At 44.1% G+C, this 21,156-nt stretch overlaps 1 protein-coding gene across 4 annotated transcripts in view; it reads left to right on the forward strand.

The window, feature by feature from the left end:
- The window catches only part of Arhgap26 (Rho GTPase activating protein 26), a 394,170-nt gene that overhangs the window by 22,909 nt on the left and 350,105 nt on the right, over nt 1-21,156 (forward strand). The window contains exon 1 of one of the 4 annotated variants that reach the window (XM_038329862.1): nt 15,008-15,127. The exons of the other annotated variants lie outside the window; for them this stretch is intronic. The gene's annotated coding sequence lies outside the window, so the exon portion shown is untranslated. Of the gene's footprint in view, nt 1-15,007; nt 15,128-21,156 lie in introns of those variants that run through there. 4 annotated transcript variants of the gene reach the window in all.

Raw genomic sequence — 21,156 nt, forward strand, 5'->3', positions numbered from 1 at the left:
GCATGATGACTTATGACCATAAGTTCAGCTCAAAGTCTGAACTTGGATTTTGTTGGCTTACTCTTAAATTATGTGTTCATCCTTGAGATAACCTCTGAAGCTGGCTCGAACCCAGAGTAGAGTAACTGCATGTGAAATAAATGTTCTGAAAGCCAAGGATGGATGGTTTTCCCCGAGGAATATTAGGGCACTATAAATACAGGGGAGGTGGGGATAGTAGCCAAGGCAACCACAATTCTCCACCCTGGCCTGAGTAATTGAGCAAGGTCATCCAGGGAAGGCAAAGAGCTTTCCCTCCCAGATAGATCATGGCTCTCATCCACTTTTGGAGAACATAATTTGGGCTATCAGCCTGTGGTTTAGAAAGTAGCCTTGGATATTCAGATTTGGAAGAGAAGGAATGAGATAGTTTTGAACTATTGGACACTCCTACGTCTGGACAGAGCAAGTGGTCTAAGAAGTATCTGAGAGCCTTGTGCCTGGAGAGTAGGGGTAGAGATGCCAGGTGGATTTTTGTGAAGGCTGCTGTTGTTGGGCACAGCATAGAACAAGAAAGCAAAATGTTATCAGAGGCTCTAAACAGTGTAGCAGAATTCCATAGCCTTAGTCAGTGAATAACTGTTCTCTTGCCTGGCCAGCTTGGAAACCGGTTCTCCACAGAGCTGGTTTTTCCTTAGGATGACATTTATAAACAATGCAGCTGGTAAAATGGGTTTGGGATCTGCTTGTGGCTGCTGCAGTAGATTTGACTATAGGTGTTGGGAAACTTTCTGTAAAGGGCCAAATAGTAAATTTTAGGTTTTGTGGGCCATCTAAGGTCTCTGTTGTTAGTTTATTTTATTTTGTAGATGGTGCCAGGGATTGAATCCAGGGTGTCATGTATGCTAAATGCAGGCTCTAGATACTTCTACTTTTTTGTTTGAGAAAGTTAAATGATTTATAATCCTTCATTAATATAAAAAAAAACAGCTGGGTGGTGGTGGTGTACACCTTTAATCCTAGCACTTGGGAGGTTGAGGCAGGTAGATCTCTGTGAGTTCGAAGCCAGACTGGTCTATAGAGTGAGTTCTAGGACAGTCAGAGCTGTTACATAGAGAAACCCTATCTTGAAAAACCAACAGATGCACAAACACATGTGCACGCGCATACACACACACACAACAAAAAAGTAGAAAACAAACTAAACAAACCATTCTTAGGTCACAAGTCATTAGAAAATACTCCAGGGGCTGAAATACTAAGGGTCAGAATGAATTTGGAGTCAGTTAGACCTGGGAGCTAGTACTTCTATCTTGTTTGCTAACAATTTGGAAGTTTTAAACTTTAAGACCTTTAGTTTTTAGGACTGGAGAGATGGCTCAGCGGTTAATAGCCCTGGCTGTTACTCCAGAGGCTCTGGGTTAAATTCCCAGCACTTAAGTGGCAGCTCACAACTGTCTGTAACTCTAGCTCTAGGGGGTTCAACACCCTCACACAGACATACATGCAAACAAAACACCAGTGCACATAAAATAAAAATCAAATAATTCATAAAATGGATTTAAATTGAACAAACAAATACAAGACTTCCAGTTTTCTCGTATGCAAAAAAGTCTTCCAGAAGCACCTGCCATTAGAGGGTTAGTTATTCTGAGGATGCTCAGTGGTGTTTGCTTTGTGGAATGAGGACACTGACCCTCATGCCTGTACAATCTCTGGAAGAGAGCAGTGAAGCCATGCCCTAGGAATTTTTGCATTATGATTGTTCTTCCTCTTTTGATACTCCCTTTTTGTCTCTCCTGGGGAATTCATCACCAGGTTTTGGTATGTTGGTGCCAATCTTAGTTTCATTTCTGGTATTTTCAGGCAATGGCCCACATTTTATTCCATATTTGGCAGAAACTAAAATAAATTGGCTTGATCCATTATCATATTGCAGAATGTGAACTTGTTTCGCTTCCTAGCCAGAATTTTCCATTTTTATTACATTCTAATATGCCAACCTATCAGAGGTGTTAGTTAAAGCCAGAACACCTCCCACCCCTGTACACACACACTTTATCAGGAAAAATGTTACATTTTTGGAGTTTTGTTTGTTGAACTTGGTGTGTAGATGCCAGGAAATTTGGAAGTAGGTTAGCCATATTGCCTATTGATTTGTACAGGTAAATTAAAATGGAGTGGATAGGCATTATGTGAGCTTGCCAGTCCTCAGTATCTCTCAGCATCTTGCAAGTACTTGTCCTAAATCTCTCATGTTACTTCCTCAGTGTAGTCTATCCTGATAGACCCCCAGTGATCGACTTCTCTGCTTTATTCTTTCCTATAGTACTTATATTGTTCTGACACACCATATAATTTATTTATTATGCTGTGTGTGTGTGTGTGTGTGTGTGTGTGTGTGTACTGTCTGTCCTCACTAGACTGAAAACTCCATAAAGGCAAAGGCTTTTGTCCTTGTTTATGCCCAACTTCGAATGGCATCTGGTGTCAGGTAAATATTTGTTGAATGAATGAATAGGTTCTTTAATTCTTATTAGAAGGTTTGCTGCATCCTATTTTCTCTAGTCTAGCAGACATGAGATTTGGGGGTTGAATATCAACTCTGCCACAAATTGCCTCAGTCTTTGAGCAAATCATTTAATCTCTCAAGACTATAGTGCTCTTATCTTTAAAATAAGGGGTTAGAGTACATGATTGCAAAAGTTCCTACTAGGTCTGTACTTCTGTGATTATAATCTCTGGTTAAAAGAGATCATGTACTGCTATTAAAATCCCCACATCTATTTCCTAAAAACTATTTTGGATTTCATTGATGGGCAGTGTGGACTGGGAGAGAACTTTGGAAAAAAAACGTCCTTGTAGGTACCCTCCGCTTTCATCAAACAGTTCTTAACAGGGCTGTTCTCCACTATCCCCTGTAGGATAAAGTCCAGACATCCCCTTCAGGCTGCCGGAGCCCCATGGACTCGAAGCCTGCTGCTTCCTCTTGCCCCGTGGCTGTCACTGTGTTGGTAGTCTGTGCTCTGGAACATGTTTTGGTATCTCCAGTAGCTGACGGATTTCCTAGCTTCAGTTCAATGAATCAGCCCCATCTCCCCCGGCCCTTAGCAGCCCCTCTCCCTTGATCAGTTGCTAGTGTGTTGGGCTAAGAACTGTGGCTTGGCTTGGTGTGGTTAGCACATCAATGCAAGACAGATGCGAAGGTTGTTGGGATTAGATGGTGAAAGATCTGGGGACCACAGTGATGAGTTTGTCTTACATTCTGAGAAGTCACTAGAAGTTAAAAACATATTTATTGTTATTTTAAAAGTGTGTGCATGCCCGTGGGCCTGTGCACACAAGTGCAAGTGCCCACGGAGGCCAGAAGTAATAGAGTCTCTGGAGCTACAGTTACAGGTGGTGGTTGTGAGCTGCCCAGTGTGGATGCTGGCGCTTGATCAGGTTCTTTGCAAAAGTGGTATACTGAGCCATTTCTCTAGTTCCCTTATAATTTTTTTCAGTAGCATGGTAATGTAACTAATGCTTTATGAAATAAATTCTGAAGATACACTTTATAGAGTATGGAAAACGTCACTTTCCTAACCCCAATAGAATTATGGGGTGTGTAAATGCTAGGGTTCCTATTCTGTCGATGTGGAAAGGCTGGGACACATATGGGTTAAGGGCATTTGTGTCACAGAAAAACCATACTTTGAGCTGATGGTGTTGTATATTAGACGGGATTGTGATCTGCTGGTTTGATGAATATTGCATTTTCAAGTGGGTTGCAAACTGAGCAATTGTGTTGAGTTTTATGAGGCTGTCATTAAAGTTGACTGACTTACAGATACTTCTGGAAGCCTTGACTGTTTAGGCTCAGCCTACATGTTTGCTTATACTGTGGCAGTCCGGGCCAGATCCAGGACTGTAATTTCCCTTTCGGGCTAGCGTAAGAGAGTTTTCTCATGGCAAGGCTCACCTACTGCACTTAAACTTTAAGGCAAACACTTAGTTTTGCAGCTCCGTTAGAGACTCTGGATTTGAAAACGGAACACCTTGTGGTATGACTGATGATCTCAGAAGACCGGTTCCTGTTGAGCCAGAGCAGTGATTCTGAATGCTTCCTTATTACCTGGGGGATCTTGTCCTAGTGCAGGCTCTGGGGTCAGACTGTAGCTCAGTAGTAGGATGTTCGGTTGCCTGGCATGCTTAAAGAGTTGGGTTCTAGTTCCAGAACCACCACAAGCAAGCGAACAAACACCCCACCCCATGTCAGTGCCTCTGAGTGCATGTGTGAAACCAGGCTTTCTCACCCCAGTTCCACTCCCCAACCCATCCTTTAAAAAGGTCTTTTCCGTTAGCCTTTCTCTGTGTGTCTCTGGATTCCCACAGTCACTTATACCTGGAGTTCCCTTCAGACAGTCATCCCCATTTAGTGGCTTCTGGTGTTCAGCACCAGAACTCACTGATCTCTTTATGTCTGTGGCCAGAGTGGCTTTTACAAGTGAAAAATTTTGCCAGGTTCCTTTTTCTCTCAGAGGCCAGAGGCCGCTGGTGGCCTCGCATTGTTTTTAGAACTTCCCTCAGTCACGCTCTGGCTGCCCTCACTCCAGCCACTTCCAGCTTCATCTTGCATCATCTTTGCATAGCCCTGCCTTGTGGCCCTATTCTGCTCCCATGGGTATTCAAGCGCCTCTGCCACAGAGTCCGTCTCTGCACTTGCCTCTGGAGGTGCACCCTTCTGCCCTTTCACCCCACTGCTCTTATTTAAATCTCTCCTGCAGCGTCTCTGGGGGCCGTGGGCTCTCAGTCTTGTGACTCTGTGATGGCCAGGCTTCTCCTATCTCAGCAGGGAGACGGGCTCGGGGACATGGGGTGGCATGGGGGCATGGTTGAGTATTGTGCTCTGTGCTGCCCAGTCAAAGCTGGAGTGTTTTAGGAAGTCGTAGATTGCCCAAGAGCTGGCTTGAAAGCCACTCTTCCTGGAAGGGCAGTGAAAGTGTGAAGGAGGAAGCAGAGGAAGAGCAGAGTCTCCACCAGGGACCGCACCGTATCACTGGGAACTGGGCTCCGAGGTCACTTCTTGCTTGTATTTGTGTACTTGGTGAACGGTCTGTGTCCCTCCTCTGACTTACATGCTTCTCCTTTTCCTACTACGATTTCATAAATGCAGAAACTCTATCCCGAGGAAAGAATTGCCTAGTTAGGGGCTAGAGGATAGATGGCTGAACTGAGAAAAAGATCAGCCCCTTTACTCAGCACACCAGGCTGGTCTGGCGGTTGAGTGGTCTCCTTCAAGGCCTACCGTATGTTTAGCAACTTCCTAGACATACGAATAGGCCAGTTTATGTAACACCATTCCTAACCAGACAAGAAGGCATATCTTGGCTACACGGTGCATCACGTCTAACCCCACAAATGAGGCCACCTGTTAGTGTGTCTACCTTAAAGGAGTAGGCCCACAGCAGTGACTGCTGTTACTGTATAGTTACTGTCTTAGACATGTTTCTGCTACATTTTAGTATATGTGTGCACATATGTGTGCCTGTATATGTGTGCACATATGGAACTTAGCTGACAACTTTGTTGCCTCTTCTCTTCCACCACGTAGGTCTCAGTGATTGAACTCAGGTTATCAGGCTTTGAGGCAGGCATCTTTACCAACAGATTACTAGTGCGGATTACTAGTGGAGCATTTTGCCTGTCCCCAGCTATGGCTTTTTTTTTGTGTGTGTGTGTGTGTATCCTTGGCTATTCTGGAACTCCCTCTATAGATCAGGCTGGCCTCGAACTCAGAGATCCACTTGCCTTTGCCTCCTGAGTACTGGATTAAAGGTGTGTACCTTCACCTACCCAACAATAATCTTCTTCTTCTTCTTCTTCTTCTTCTTCTTCTTCTTCTTCTTCTTCTTCTTCTTCTTCTTCTTCTTCTTTTTCTTCTTCTTCTTCTTCTTGTTTTTGTTTTTCAAGACAGGGTTTCTCTGTGTAGCCCTGGCTGTCCTGAAACTTGCTTTGTAGACCTGGCCCCTGGCCTTGAACTCACAGAGATCCACCTGCCTCTACCTCTTGAGTACTGTGATTAATGGCATGCACCATCACACCTGGCTTAAAAGTCGGATTCATCATATATTTATTTTTGAAGACTGGGAATTGAACTCAGGACCTCATACATGCTAGTCAAATGCTCTGTCACTGATCTACACCCCCAGCACCAGCTATGGCTTTTTAGAGTTTGGATCTGCCTTCTCGGCTGCTTGTTTACTTGCCTGATGAGGTGGGACTCTGTGATAAGTGAACAGCCTTGATCCACTCAGAGGGGAGGATTCAAAAGTGCTTCATTTGTTTCCTTTTTATCCCTGAAGGCAGGTTCTGAGAGAGCCATAATTATCTTCCATTGTCTGTGATGAGGATCCAGAAAGTGCCAACTGCGAACAAGCAGCTATAAACTATCCAGACTAAGTGGCCAGATGATGAATCTGCTTGTCCCAACTTAAAGATTAGAGTGTGGTACTAGGGCGGGCTAGAGACGTGCAGCTTTTTACAGTTCCCTCCTTTAGTGATGCATTGGAGCCTGAGGTCCTGTTGCATTAAGCCGCTGACAGAAGGCCACACTCTTTTTCTCGTGTGTTTCCATCATGTAGGCCGTGGTGTAGACCTGCTTGGGGTGTCATTGCTGTATTTCGTAGCTGCGAACCCTGCTGTGAACCTGGCAGCATGTTCTTCATGTGCAGTTAAAACCCCAGGATATAAGGTATCTGTTTGCAAACTGGAAGGTCTTAGCATGAAGGCGGAGGAACGCCATGACTGTGGCACAGAGTGTGGAAGCGATACTAGCTTCAGTTCTTGTTTCTGTCTAAGGAACTGTCCAAATCTCTACATGGAATGGCTTCTGTCCTCCCTGATGGGGAACAGCGGGTCCCAGCAGGTCCCAACAGGTCCTCTGGACAGCAGCACACACCATGTTTGTGTGTATCACCAGCTCATGCTGGAGCGGTTTCTTGTTCTTGGGCATCTTTAGTTCCACAATGGTGGCTGTGTGGTTTCGTTTTTCAGGGGCACTAAGCCCACTGCCTCTGGTTTCTTTTAAAACTCTTTTTTTTCTGGCATATGTTCTTTGGGAGGTAGAGCTGTGATATTTTTGTAGGTTTTTGCATTTCAGCTAATGCATCATCCAGTTCTACCTCCTATCGTTTCCAGGTTAATCCCCGTGCTCTAGCGCTACACTGAACAGCAGTGAGAGCTCAGTCCTAGCTAATTGCTATTGGTGATACCATGCGTACCAGACCTTCAAATCCTGCACACCTTCTCATTCAGTCCTCAGAGCAGCTTCCGAAAGCGGGGCATGATGGTGTGTGTCCACTTGCAATCCCAGCCCTTGGGAGGGAACACAGGAGGGACAGGTATTCGAGGTCATGAGAGCTTGTCTTTATGAGAGCTTGTCTCAAAGAACAGCCAAACAAACAAACAAACAACCAAAGCTAAACCTAAAGTGGGGCATGGTGGCACACACCTTTAATTTCAGTACTAGAGGTGGGTAGATCTCTGTAACTTCTAGCCCTGCCCAGTCTACATAGTTAGTTCCAGGCTAGTCAGGGCTACATAGACCCTGTCTAAAACAAAAATAAAAGCAAGCAAAAGCAAAATAAAAAACAATCAAAACTCAAAAAACCTCCCAAACCAAAAAAAAATCAAAACAACCATCACAACTCCAACCCCTCCAAAACAAACTTAAACTCAGCCAAACCAAACCAAAACATCAAAATCTAAACCAATCAGTTCAAAACCAACCTCTAATACCATTATCATTGCCACCATCTCTTATTTTTTAGATAGTCTAATTACGAAGCTCCTATAAATTGAATTGTCCCCCTTTCAGGCAAAAATGAACCACAGAAGAACAGCCACAAAGTCTCACCACAATGACTGCCTAAGCATGAGCTGACAAGTATAACAATAGATATGTGAATATGGACAGGGGAAGCGCTAGAGGCCTCAACCCTACGCATAGTCATTCTTCCCAGGAGAGAACGCACTGATTGGCTATATAGTATCAAATGGTCTTCCCTGAAAACTTACATACAAATAACATACAGGCTGAGCAGGCTGTACTTAATGTATTTAGGATTAGGCACACACCCACACACGTGGGCGCACGCACGTGTGTGTGTGTGTGTGTGTGTGTGTGTGTGTGAACAATAATGAATGAAAGAGAACATAAATTTGAAAAAAGAGTAAGGAGGTGTCTATGGGAGGACTAGGAGTAAGAAAGGGAAGGGAGGATGATGTAACTATATTATAATATTAAAAAGAAAAGGAATAATCTAAAAAATGAACAAAGGTCACCCCTCACCCCTACCACAAGCATTCTATGAGAACAAGAAATTGTTGGTTACCGTACCCGATAGATGAGTATTTTCTAGGCTGTCTGCTAAGGTATAAGATTCAGTAGAAGTGTTCCCCCCCCCTTTCCCTTTTTCCTTTTTAGAACTGTTACCAAGGAGATGGATTGCATTCCAAAAGCAAATATGATAAAGAATATCTCGCCCCCTGCCTTTGGCTCCTCTTGTGTGTGATGAATGTTGCCCTACCCAGCTATTTTCCTCAGGCAGTCTGAGGTTGAAAATGCTTGTCCTGAGTTCCCATGACACCCTTGGGGAACACTATAGCTTCAAACATATTAATTTAAGTAGAGGCTAGTTATATTAATCTTTAGTGCCATCCTTTGTCTGTGTGCTAGGACATACTGTCTTTGTGTTTAGGTAAGACTGGTGAGCGTATGGGTCAGATTTAGAAACCTTGAGGAGTGAGGGTAAAACCTGGACCAGTAAGTTCATCAGAGAGAATCCCTTCCCTGTGCTAAAGGCTGAGATGAAAGGAGAAAAGCTGTCCTGTAGTATTTGCTATATGAATGAGCTATTTGTTTATAACACCCGTCCATAGAGTTTTGTTTTTTTATAGGAATGACTACAATTTTGCCAGTTTTAGCGCAGACTGGTTACCATTGGTGATGAAGGCTATAAACGGATGTGTTGAAGATGGCATTGTTCCGATTTAATCTTGAGTCTAGTGTTAGGTCCTAGCCACTCTAGCAGAGCTGTAGGTAGTTAGAAAGATATGGCTTGTTTAAAATTTTGTTTGTTTTTCTTTTGTCCTCAATTTTAGTGGACATGTCCGTGAATTATGAATTTGATGAGACGAAGCAGAAATGGAAGAGAATTATGATCATCAGCTGGCATGGCTCTGGAGTGTTGGAGTGATGGAAGTTTTTCTGTTTCATTGGTGTAGAGGCAAAGAGAAGAAAAAACTTAATGATTTAAATAATAGTGGATACAGCATTGAAACTGGGATTAGCTATCAGAGTAGGCAGTAGGCTTACATCTGGGGACTCTGGTGAGAGGCCTCTAGCTTAATTTTTAAAATTCAGATAGGAAGACTTTGGGTCTCTCTTCTCTGTGTTGCTGTTTCTTTGCCTGTGCAACAGAGGTAATAATATTTAGGTTTGCTTTGCTGGGCGAAGTCAAGGAGCCGTGGGTTGCATCTTCCTGCGAGCTAGTCTACTGTGATCCCCACTCTATAGTGGTTCATAAAGCTCGCACAAACTTTGGCTACCCTATTTCTCTGGTTATCATTGTTTTTCTTTGTGGTTAAAGAATAGTTATTTGAAATGAAAAATGATTTTTGGGAAATAAGATTGATCTGTGGAACAGATTAAATCTAGGATTGCCAGATAAGAATAGGACACCCAGTTAATTTGAATTTATGATAAGCAATGGACATTTTAAAGTGTATCTTCAGATATTCATTGTTTACTTCAAATTTATGTGACTGTTCTGTGTTTTTATTTGTGAAATACGGCATCCTTATTGTTTATGCAGACCGCAATCTTGGCTACCTTTCTGATCTCTACAAAAAAAAACAAACAAACAAACAAAAAAAACTGAGGAATTTCACACAGAATGTAGGGATGTAATTTTCTTGCATCTGCTTATAGCTCCTGCTGTTTGTTGTAACAAGCAGAAACCTGGGTTTTCATAGATAGCCCAGCCATCCATCAAAACAGTAGTTTCATAGCAGCCAAACTTTTTTTTTTTTTTTTTTTTTTTTTTGTTGAGAAATAAGACAGAAGGAACTGTCTCTGATGACACTTCCTTCTGCTTCATTGGCTTGCTGGCTGTTCTGTGTGTCCCTGTGGGGAGGAGGATGTTGGAATCATGAGACGCCTCCCACAGTAGTTCACTGAGGAGAAGTTGGTGGTTTGTGGGGAGGACTCTCTGGGGGCCTCCGAGGAAGCAGTCCCAGGTTTCAGTAGTCAATAGGGAGCCTTGCCTATGGATACTGCATGCCAAGGAAACATGGATGAGAAAGATATGGAAGGCCTGGCTCTTGGTAACTGGGAATTTCATCGAGAGATAGGGCCAGTGGTGTTAGTAACTGTTACAATTTACAGGATACTTCCTCTGTGACTTTGTGTCCACCCTGGCAGGTGCTTTCCACTAAAGCCCAAAGCAGCCTTCTGAGTAAGATCCTGTAATCACCTCGCTTTCCATACAAGGGAACAGGAACTTGGATTGCGTGCTAGAGCTTAGTGTCACTTGAGACTTGTCAGACTCAAAAGTCTCTGCTCTAGGTTGAGGAATTTAAATGATCATTACTTAATAACTTCTACCTATAAAAACATCAGTTTCATGCAGTTCTAACCTAATACAGAGAATGAGACCCAGTGTGTGTACTGTATACAAGTAGCTGTTACATAACAGCTATGCATAACTTTCTGGGGCTGACTGTCAAGGCTTGCCAGAGAGGCTTCTGGGAATTTTACTCCTCCGCCTCCCTATGGACTCACACTCACTGGACAAAGCTTCTGTATTCTGCCAGTATCTTAATAAAGCATGGGTTTGAACAAATTAAAGACAGTTCTTATTATGAAACTTGCTTTCCTGCTCATTTGTCTCATCCTTTTCTCAGGCAACTCTTAATTTGTATATTGTATGCTGGCCATGTTTGGGAATTCCACATAAATGGAATCATATTGTATGATATTTTGTGTCTGGATTCTTTCACATAGTTCATTATCTTTTTCAAGTTTTTATGTTGTATCTTACATTACTAATTCACCCCCTTTTCTTACTGATTAGTATTTCACTGTGAATCATGCTACATTTAGTTTTCTATTTTCTCTTTCATAGATATTTAAATCATTTCTATTAATTTTTTATATTTGTTGATTTATCAGTGGTGTGTGTGTGTGTGTGTGTGTGTGTGCACTTGCGCACATGCCATGGATGCACATGTGTAGAGATCAGAGGACAACTTGTTGTATTCAGTTTTCTTCTTCCGCTGTGTGTGGTCCAGGGATGGAACTCAGGTCATCAGTAGCATCAGTACCTTTCCCTGCTGAGCCACCTTGCTGATCCGTTTATTTTTGTTAGTCTGAGCGTTTTATGCAAATTTTTTTGTGAAAGTCCTTTTATTTCTCTCAGGTAGGTGGCTGGAGGTAGAATTCCGGCTGTATAGTATATTAGCTGCCTTTATGTTTTTGTGATCAAAACGCCTAACAGAAACAAATTAAGGGAAGAAAGACTTATTTTGGCCCACGGTTTATCAAGTTCTCAGTCCAGCATGGCAGGAAGGGCAATTATGGCATCGTGTGTGGCAGAGGCTCCTCACATTGTACCCAACCAGAAAGAAAGGCAGAGTGTATATTGGAACAGGGGGTTAGGTATAATCTCCAAAGGCTCCCTCCCCAGTAATCTGCTCTTCCAGCTATGCCCTTCCTCTAAAGACTTCATAGCCCCTCCCCCCCAACTCCAGCAATATCCCAGCTGGAGAACAGGGCTGTAAACACAAGCCTGTGTGTGTGTGTGTGTGTGTGTGTGTATGTTTGTGTGTGTGTGTGTGTGTAAGGGGCAGCTCCATTTCAAAACACAGCATCTGGGGAACTTCTGTTTAATGGAGCTTGTTTTGTAAGAGGGAATGTACTACTGGGTTTGCCTGGAGACAACAAAGGTGAGGTTTGCGTCAGCCACCAATGCTAGTGTGACCTAGGGTGATGTCCAGAGAGGTGAACTAGGCAGATTTAAGATCAAGCTCTTAGCAGACCATCAAGAGTTATCTCAGGCTATTCTGGGATAGTTTTTCCTGGGTTAGCCTTTTATTTTCTTTCTTCTTCTTCTTCTTTTTAAAGATGCTATTATAATTTTTGTGCATATATATAATATATATTTTAAAAAGCTATCTTTTCTCATTTTACATACCAATCCCAGTTCCCTTCCCTCTTCTAGTCCCTCCACCCCCTCCCACTACTCAGAGAGATTAAGGCTTCCCATTGAGAGTCAACAAAGTCTAGCACATTGCTTTGAGGAAGGACCAAGGTTCTCCCCACTATGTCTAGGATGAGTAAGGTATCCTTCCAAAGAGAATGGGCTCAAGTCAGTACAAGCTGTAGGGATAAATCCTGGTCTTACTGCTAGTGGCCCCACAGTCTGCCCCAGCCATACAACTGTCACCCACATTCAGAGGACCTAGTTTGGTCCTATGCTGGTGTTGTGTGTTGCCCCCCCTCCCCCGCCCCCACCCTCTGTTAGGCTGGAGTTGGTGAGCTCCCATTAGCTCAGGTCAGCTATTGGCTGTTTTAGTGGGACATGATTTTTTTGCTCATATTATTGCTCCCCTTCTCTTCAATTGGACTTTGGGCGCTCAGTCCAGTGCTTTGCTGTTGATCTCTGCATCTGCTTCCATCAGTTGCTGGATGAAGGTTCTATGATGACAATTAAGGTAGTCACCAATCTGATTACAGGGGAAAGCCAGTTCAGGAACCCTCTTCACAATTGCTTAGGGTCTTAGCTGGGGTCATCCTTGTGGATTCCTGGGAATTTCCCTAGTGTCATGTTTCTTGTTAGCCCTATAATGCTCCCTTAATCAAGATATCCCTTTCCTTGCTCTCCCTCTCTGTCCTTCCACAATCTTGACCATTCCTGGTCCTCCAAGTTCTCTTCTCCCTCCCCTTCTCCCCTATATCCCTCCCTCCCCCCATGCTCCCAGTTTTCTCAGGAGTTTCTATTTTCCCTTCTCAGGGGGATCCATGTATGTTTCTCTTAGGGTTCTCCTTGTTGCCTAGCTTCTCTGGAGTCGTGGACTATAGGCTCCTTATCTTCTGCTTTACGTCTAGTCTGATATCCACTTATGAGTGAGTACATACCATGTTCATGTTTCTGGGTCTGGGTTACTTCACTCAGGATGGTTTTTTCTAGTTCTATTCATTTGCATGCAAATTTCAAGATATTGTGTTTTAAGCAGCTGATTATTATTATTATTATTATTATTATTATTATTATTATTATTATTATTTGATGTCTAGTGTCTTGAGTTCTTTATATATTTTGGAGTTCAGTCCTCTGTCTGATGTGAGGTTGGTGAAGATCTTTTCCCATTCAGTAGGTTGCCTTTTTGTCTTATTGACTGTGTCCTTTGTTTTACAGAAGCTTCTCAATTTCAGACAGTCCCATTTATTTACTGTTGCTCTCAGTGTCTGTGCTACTGGTGTTATATTTAGGACGTGGTCTCCTGTTGAGCTAGCCTTTTCTAGATGCATATTCAGCAGGTGGGACAGAAGACTTCTCTTTTTGTGGCTATCTCTGGACACAAGAATTAAATTGTCATTTTAGAACTATCCCGTGATGATAGTCTAGTTAGACTATACCAGTTAGGCTGGTGTATGATGAATGAGCTTTCATAAAGCTAAGTTTATTTGTAATCGCTGAAATCTGCGTCTTATTCTGATAATGCATGTTTTTTATTTTGAAGTGGGTAAGATCACATGACTTCTTTTTAAAAGTTATGTGTGTGTGTGTGTGTGTGTGTGTGAGAGAGAGAGAGAGAGAGAGAGAGAGAGAGAGAGATGTGTACACATACACATGAGTGCATGTGGAGATACAAGGTGGGGAGCATTTCAGGTTCAAACTGTCACATGTGGCATGTTTAATGATCAGATTTTGTAGGCAAGAGAGTGAACATTCAGAAGTGGGACTGAGCCTTCAGATTTTGAGACAGGGTCTCTCTTTTCACTGAACCCGTGGTTCACTGATATGCCTGGGTTGGCTTGCCAGTTAGCTTCAGGGATCCGCCTATCTTTGCACCCGTAAAGCTGGTTTCACAGGTATGTGGCACCATGTCCTGTTTCTTAGATGGAGTCTAGGGTCTGAACTCAAATCCTTATGCTTCCCTAACCTGTGAAGAAATTAAGTGATTGGGCCAGTGAGATGGCTTAGCAGGGAAGGGCTCTTGCTGCTAAGCCTGATGACCTGATTTTGATCCCCAGGAGCGATGTAGTAGAAGGAGAGAAGAGAACTGACCTCTTTGGGTTGTCTTCTGACTTCCACATGTACATCATGGTATGCATGTTCACATACACAGACACGTACAAATAAATAACTATGATAACAAATAAAAATTAAGTGACAATGATATACATTTTTATGGTTGTACATTGCATAATAAATTATTGGTATCAAAATTTTATACATTGCATGTGTGTATGCAGGTATGCACATGTGTGTGAGGGCATGTTAAAGGGTTATTGAAGGTCCCTAATCAAGGAGCCCTGCTGAGGAAGGGGCTTGGTTGGATCTGTGGACTTTGCCTCTATTCTTTTTTTTTTAAAAAAATCTGTTTATTTATTATATATACACTTTCCAGGAGACAGTGCCAGATCTCATAACTGATGGTTGTGAACCACTAGTGGGTGCTGGGAATTGAACTCAGGACCTCTGGCAGAGCAGTCAGTGCTCTTAACCTCTGAGCCATCTCTCCAGCCCTTTTTTAAAATTATGTTTTAGCCTCTCTTTATATATATATATATGTATATATATATAAACATGTTTATGTGTGTGTGTATGTATATACACACACACACACATATTGTGGAGTGTGGACACCAGGGAGATGTATGGGTGAAATGTAAGTACAAGATAATGGAATTAAGAAAGCATACTCCCAAGCACATTGTTCCAGCTCCATTTCCTGGACAGCTGACCCTGTGTAAACACATGGATTTTATGGGCACATGTGTCATCTTTAGTCCCTTTGGGAAACCCAGGAAACCAGAAGCAGGCAAAGACTGGGTTTCTTGTGCATGTTTTGGACTAACCAGCAATTGACTCTGCTCAGAGTAAGCACTCGTTTTCTTTGAATGGCTGTTGGCTGAGACTGGAGGCACTGGGGAAATGGCAGCAATGGGGAATGGCGACGAGGGGAAAGTTTCAGGATCCTAGGTGGGAAGTCTTTCCATAAATATGCACATTCTCTACGTTGGGACAAGCAGGTGGGATTTTTCTCTAACATGATCCTTAAGTTGGCTGAGCAGTTTTCTCCCGGTAGTGTCTTAACTAGCTTGAGATTCCCTAAGCTCACACAGGGCAGGCTGGGGCCATTTGACTCTAGAAGCCGCTGTGTTAGGTAGGTGCGGTTGCTCCATTATTTGTGTGAGGGTCAGGAGTGTGTGACAACTTGTTTACCGAACTCGTCATTGGATGAGAGGTGAGGAGCCCACTGCCAGTGAAGGGCCTAACTCAGTGTTGTGTAAACCACAGTGGACGTGTCCCATCGGCAGCGTCCACCCCAGATCTTATTCTCAAGACCTAGTACTTTCTTTCAGAAGGGCAGCGGAGGCTTGGCGTATGAGAAGGGAGCTGGAAACAGATTTCACAGGCCTTGTTGAATAATGTCCCCAGGGCAGCTGGCGAGACTGAACTGGCTGTGTCTTACACACTTTATTTGCTGCCCTCTGTCCACAGCTGGCTCTATTGATTTAGCTTTGGGAAGTCTTTGCCTTGGCTGCCCTCCATACCCGTTCTGTTGATACATCCCGGGAATGTTCGGGTTTATACCACTTTACAGCCTTGGCTCTTGAGCCTGATGAGAGTGAGTCCCCTGCCTCGGTGCTTATGCTTGTCAAAGGGACAGAAGAGAGAGGATTGCGCGGTTCACCTGCTGTGGCTTCCTCCTGGCCTGCCCTGGGGAAGGAACAGGTTCGCACAGGCTGCTTGAAATGCACTGTCGCATCCTAGTGAGGAAGATGCGTGGAACAGGAAGAACTGGGAGGCTCTATTTCTCCTTGAAGTTTCGCACTGTTTTAGGAGACCACCGGGCTGAACGCGGGGAGATAGATGCAGACCAGCTTCTCTGCTGGTGGATGAGCTAGAGCAAATGCACTGTCAATATATGGCCCCTGTGCTTTCCTGGTGCTGGCACCCCACCCATCAGATAGCTGTCCCTTTTATGAGATAAGTGCCTGGTGGCCAGTGTTCTGATTTTAACTCCAGAGGGTTGACTTTTATCGTAGATTAACTGTTTGTATTTCAAAGGACACGGCTGACTACAATTGCGTGAAAAGACATTGTTAAGTTTTGTAATGTACAAATGTTAAAATGTAACTATAAAGTATGCCTTTCCGGTGTCTTTTTTTTAAATTTATTTCATCAGTCTGTTGGGCATTTTTATTATTCCAGTAATCTATCTTCATTATAGAAGGATTAGAAAATGCAGATAAGAAAAGAAGAAAAAAAAAAAAGAAAAAGGAAAAGAAGGGAAAAAAAAGCTCCAAATAAAAGTCCCTTGAGAGAGAAGCCAAGATGTGAAGGACTTTGAACTTAGCAGGAGGGATCCCTTTAATGGGTGGATGCGAGCCAGCATTGCCAGCCTTGCCCTGCTCCTCTGTTTCAGACCTAGAAGTTGGTGTGTAAGAGCAAGTCCTAGAGCACAGCCCCGCGGCATTCTCTGTGCTGACCTGTGAGCTCCGATGGAGGTCAAAAGTCCTCCGTCAATCTCCCACCTGTAAAGGGCAGATCTGAGGAGGGAGGAGTAAGCCCTAGGATGAGGTCTCTTTCCTGTCTCTCTGTCATTTGCTGTCCCCCAGCTCTGCCTAAACTAGCCAGCCGGCCATCCCCGTCCATCCCCCATCCATCCTCTTCCTCTCATTCATGCTATTCATTCAGTTCTAGTTTGTTGTGTCTCTGCTGAGTTTGTGTTTGGCTCTGGGAATGAAGTACCAGAAAGACAAGCTCTGCCCTCTCAGAGCTTGCCCTAGGCCAGTGCGGGCTATGCTTTCCTCCCCTCCCTTTCCCTTCTTTGGTTGTGAGTGTTAGAATATCATTCATTCATTTTAAAGCAGTGTACAAAGTATGAGACTACTGAGAAGGTTGGAGCCTCCCCGCTTAAGTTGGGGATCAGGTATCCCAGACTGCCTTTCACTGGAAAGCTGAGAATAAACTTGAACTTGTGATTCCTGCCTTCACCTCCCAAGTGCTAGGATTACAGGCGTGTACCACCACACTGCCGTTGTGTAGCACTGAGGGCCTGACCCATGGCTTCCTGAGTGCATCAGTGGATGGATCCCAGCTCAAAAGCTTTGCTTTCAGGCTTACCTCCCCTTGCTCCCGTGTAGAAGACACCCTGAACTGGAGAGTGCAAGTGTTCCTCTCCCACTTTGTTCTGGTTTCGGAACCCCTCTCATCTACAGCTACCTGCGACTCAATAATTTCAAACGCGGAAGTCGAGGAGGAGGCCTCTTGCGGCTGAGGGAATTCTCAGAATGAGCTTTGACTTTTGTCTGGGAGAGGTTCCTGCGTTATCAGAGAGAGAAGGCCTCATTGTGTGTTATTGTTGGATCAAGTTCCAGAGTCCTCAGTGCGGTTCTTTGGACAGGGCTGAGTTGAGCTGCCCTCTCAGAAGAATGGAGTGGTACTTAGGGTGGTGTCAAAGGGAGCTCTGTGTCCCAGGCCTCCCTAGGCAGAGGGCAGGGCTTCAGCTTCAGGCCAAGCCCTGGTGTCAACAACACAGCATTTTTGTGAACATGCCTTTTGTGTTTGTACGTCTGCCCTTCCTCCACCCTCTTTGTCTCTCCCTCTGGTGTCTAGTCATTTATTAAGGAATTTTGGTGGGAAATTTAGAAAATGCAGTGTTTGGAAACTCCCTTCCTTTTGAACTGTGACACCTGGGCAGATTTGTGAGCTGCAAGGATGGAGACATTTGATCCCTAAACTGAGAATGCTCCAGGAAACCAGAATTTCCCAGCCTTAATCGCTTCCATCACTTTCTGCCACATGGACGGAGCACCTATTCTATTGTTTATCTGATATTTTTTTTCATCTGGGAGTCTTTGATCTTTTTTCAAAGGATATTCTTGGTTTCCTAAAGAGCTAGTCTGATTTTCCCCAACAGAAAGTTAAGCAAAAATTGATTATACAAACTCCATTGTCTGTGTGTCACCTCTGGTGACTCCAGACACCACCAAGCCATATAGGTGCTATGCTGGGTAGAAGCTGAGTTGCAGACTACAGCATCATGATTCAGCAGATTGCAGGAGGGTCGTGAGATTGTATGTACCCCTTCTAGCCCTTTGTCCCTCTCTCTTCCCATTAATAAGGTGAATTAGTGGCTGTATCTCAGGCTGGTGTGTGAGATGCTTCATGGGGTTTGGCCAGGCAGGAAAAGGAGTCTCCTTGACTGCTCTGTGCTCTGCACTTGTCTGGGCTGACTCTTCCGTGTTCTCTACAAACACAGTGCAGATCACCATTGAGTGCGCAGAGATCACTGTTCAGTGTGTTGTGGATACAAGTGCCTCCAAATCGGGTGACTTTATTCCCATTTCTAGCAAGTGTCACTCTGTGGGATAGAACGCAGAAGCCAAGAGGATGGGTTCTGGAGATCAATGACCTAGACTTCAGCCTCGGGCCTGTTTCTTTTGGGAAAGATACCTCTTTTTTTCATTTATCTTACAAGTGTTGTATGTTCATGAGTCAGTCGCTGCTTAAAAGGCTCTAGAGATAGTCTAGTGAGGAAAATAGAAAGTAGGAGGTTGGAGTATATCATGTGTAAGCAGAACTTCTATGGAATGCTTTGCTTAAATGGAAGAAGGAGGAGCTGGCATATCACTTGTGGTTTCTGTGAGGTGCAAATGAGCTGGTGCACACGAACCTTGTTAGCACAGTGCCTGACTCACAGCCTCTGCTTCCTTACTGCTGGCTGTTTACTTATGACACCTGTGTGTCTAACATTGCTGCAGGATTGCAAGTCAGTCTGAGCATTGCACTCCCGCTTTAGCTCAAGAAGGAACCAGCTGAAGCCTCCTCTCCGTGTTTCTCCCAGTCTCTATGAATGGCTCATGGCTTGCAGCCTCCTCACCTCATCACGGGATTCTTAAAACTCCTAGTCACCACTGAGGAGGTACGAGTAAGTTCTCCTCACTCAGCTGTCCAGTTCAGTTGACGATGTCATCTCTGAATGACGTTTCTTGGAAAGAATCTTTTGTGGTAGGGTCCCTTGTCTGCTGCCTCCACCCGGCAGTGTTTCCTCCTTCCTTCCCTTGGTGTGAGGGTTGTTTGGGCACACATCCTGACATGACAGTTGCTGCAAGCATTTGTTTAACACAGTTCTTTACAGGAAAAGCCTACCGCAACTGTGGTCTAAAATAGGTTTTCAAGTTAAAAAAGTTTGAGCCCTTGTTTATGGAGAAGTTTAACTGTGTTTTAACTCTGTTTACTTTTTAAAAGAAATGGTCTAGGGGGCTGACGAGATGGCTCAGTGGTTAAGAGCACTGACTGCTCTTTTAGAGGACCTGAGTTCAATTCCCAGCACCCACATGGCAGCTCACAACTGTCTATAATTCCAGTTCCAGGGGACCTGACACCCATGGCAAAACACCTATGCACATGAAATAAAAATAAATAATAAAAAATTAAAAAAGAAAAATGTTCTATTTATCACAACTGCCTTTAACTCCAGCTGTGTGGGGTCTGAGGATACATGCACACACGTGCGCACACACACTCACATACATACTCATACGCACACATACACACACACACATCTATTGTTGGCAGAGGCATTTACTTGCGGGTATTTCTCTTTGCCTTGTAGCTGGTCCCCTTCTCCCAGAGGCTTCACATCATCTTTTGTGCATAGTCCTGTCTTAATTTTTTTATGAAGTGACTGGTCATATTAGAGTAAGGTCTACATACATGACTGCAGTTTGTCTTTATTACTTCCTTAAAAGCTCTGTTTTTAGATACTGTTACATCGTGAGGTCCTAGGAATTAGGACGTATGTATGAATTTTGCGTGATACGATTGAGTCTATAGCAGTGTGTCTCGAGAATGCGCCCGTGAACCGCCAACTTTACCCTGGGACCTCAAGTTGCTCCAACCAATCCTTGAGAACAGAAGGGAGGAGTTGGCTGGCTTTGCACTCAGGTGTGGGCACAGAGCTCAATGAAATCTTGCTGGTGATTCAAGGCAGTTGACTGATCTTCTGGAGGGTTGGCTAGGCTGGAGGTAGGCTGGCAGTTTTATTCCAACCAGCGTGTAAGTTTCATTTGCCCTACAGGACTTGAGGGAGGAGAGTAGTGGTTGTTAGGGGAAGGACTTGTTGACGGTGAAAGTGTGACACTGTCCTCCTGACAAGATGCAGAAATGTGTCAGGAGCTGGAGAAGCCACAGCTAAAGCTTCCTGGCAACCCTTGTCACCCTCTTCCGGTTCAGTGTACTGCAAGAGGGGCCTGGAGTCTGTTGACTTTGGCTGTGCTGTAGTTTAAGGAGATTCATTGGTTTCCAGTTCCTGTTCTCTCAGGACACCGAGTATTGCGATGACCTGGAAGACTGATCTTTATTCAAATTGGAGGAAGAGTTGGGGTGTTTTGAGGGAGACTTGGCACAGGAAGGGAGCAGACAGCAGCATTCCTCCCGATGTGATCTCTGACTTGCATGGCAGGTACTCAGTTGCCTAGAGCCTGGGTACAACAGGGCTCGGTAGGTAAGTGGGCAGGACTTATTGATGGGGAAGCTCTTCATGATGCACTGGAGGATGACAGCCAGGGTTGCAGACTGTGGTGTCCCAGTTACTTGGCTAACACCTGGCTTTGCTTCTCACTTGGGTGAAATTATTCTAATGGAACTTCAGGTTTATTTTTTATTTTTAAAAATTGCATTTTCTTACCAGGCATGGTGGTGAATTCTTTTAATCCAAGCACTCCACGGCAGAACAGATGAATCTCTATGAGTTTAAGACCTCTTTGATCTGCATAGTGCGTTCCAGGTCAGCCAGGGATACATAGTGAGACCTTGCCTCCAAAGCAGTGCGTGTATGTGCGTGTATGTGTGTGTGTGTGCGTGTGCGTGTGCGTGTGTGTGTGTGTGTGTGTGT

The sequence above is a fragment of the Arvicola amphibius genome, chromosome 5 (genome assembly GCF_903992535.2).
Source record: "Arvicola amphibius chromosome 5, mArvAmp1.2, whole genome shotgun sequence".
NCBI classification, from domain to species: Eukaryota; Metazoa; Chordata; class Mammalia; order Rodentia; family Cricetidae; genus Arvicola; species Arvicola amphibius.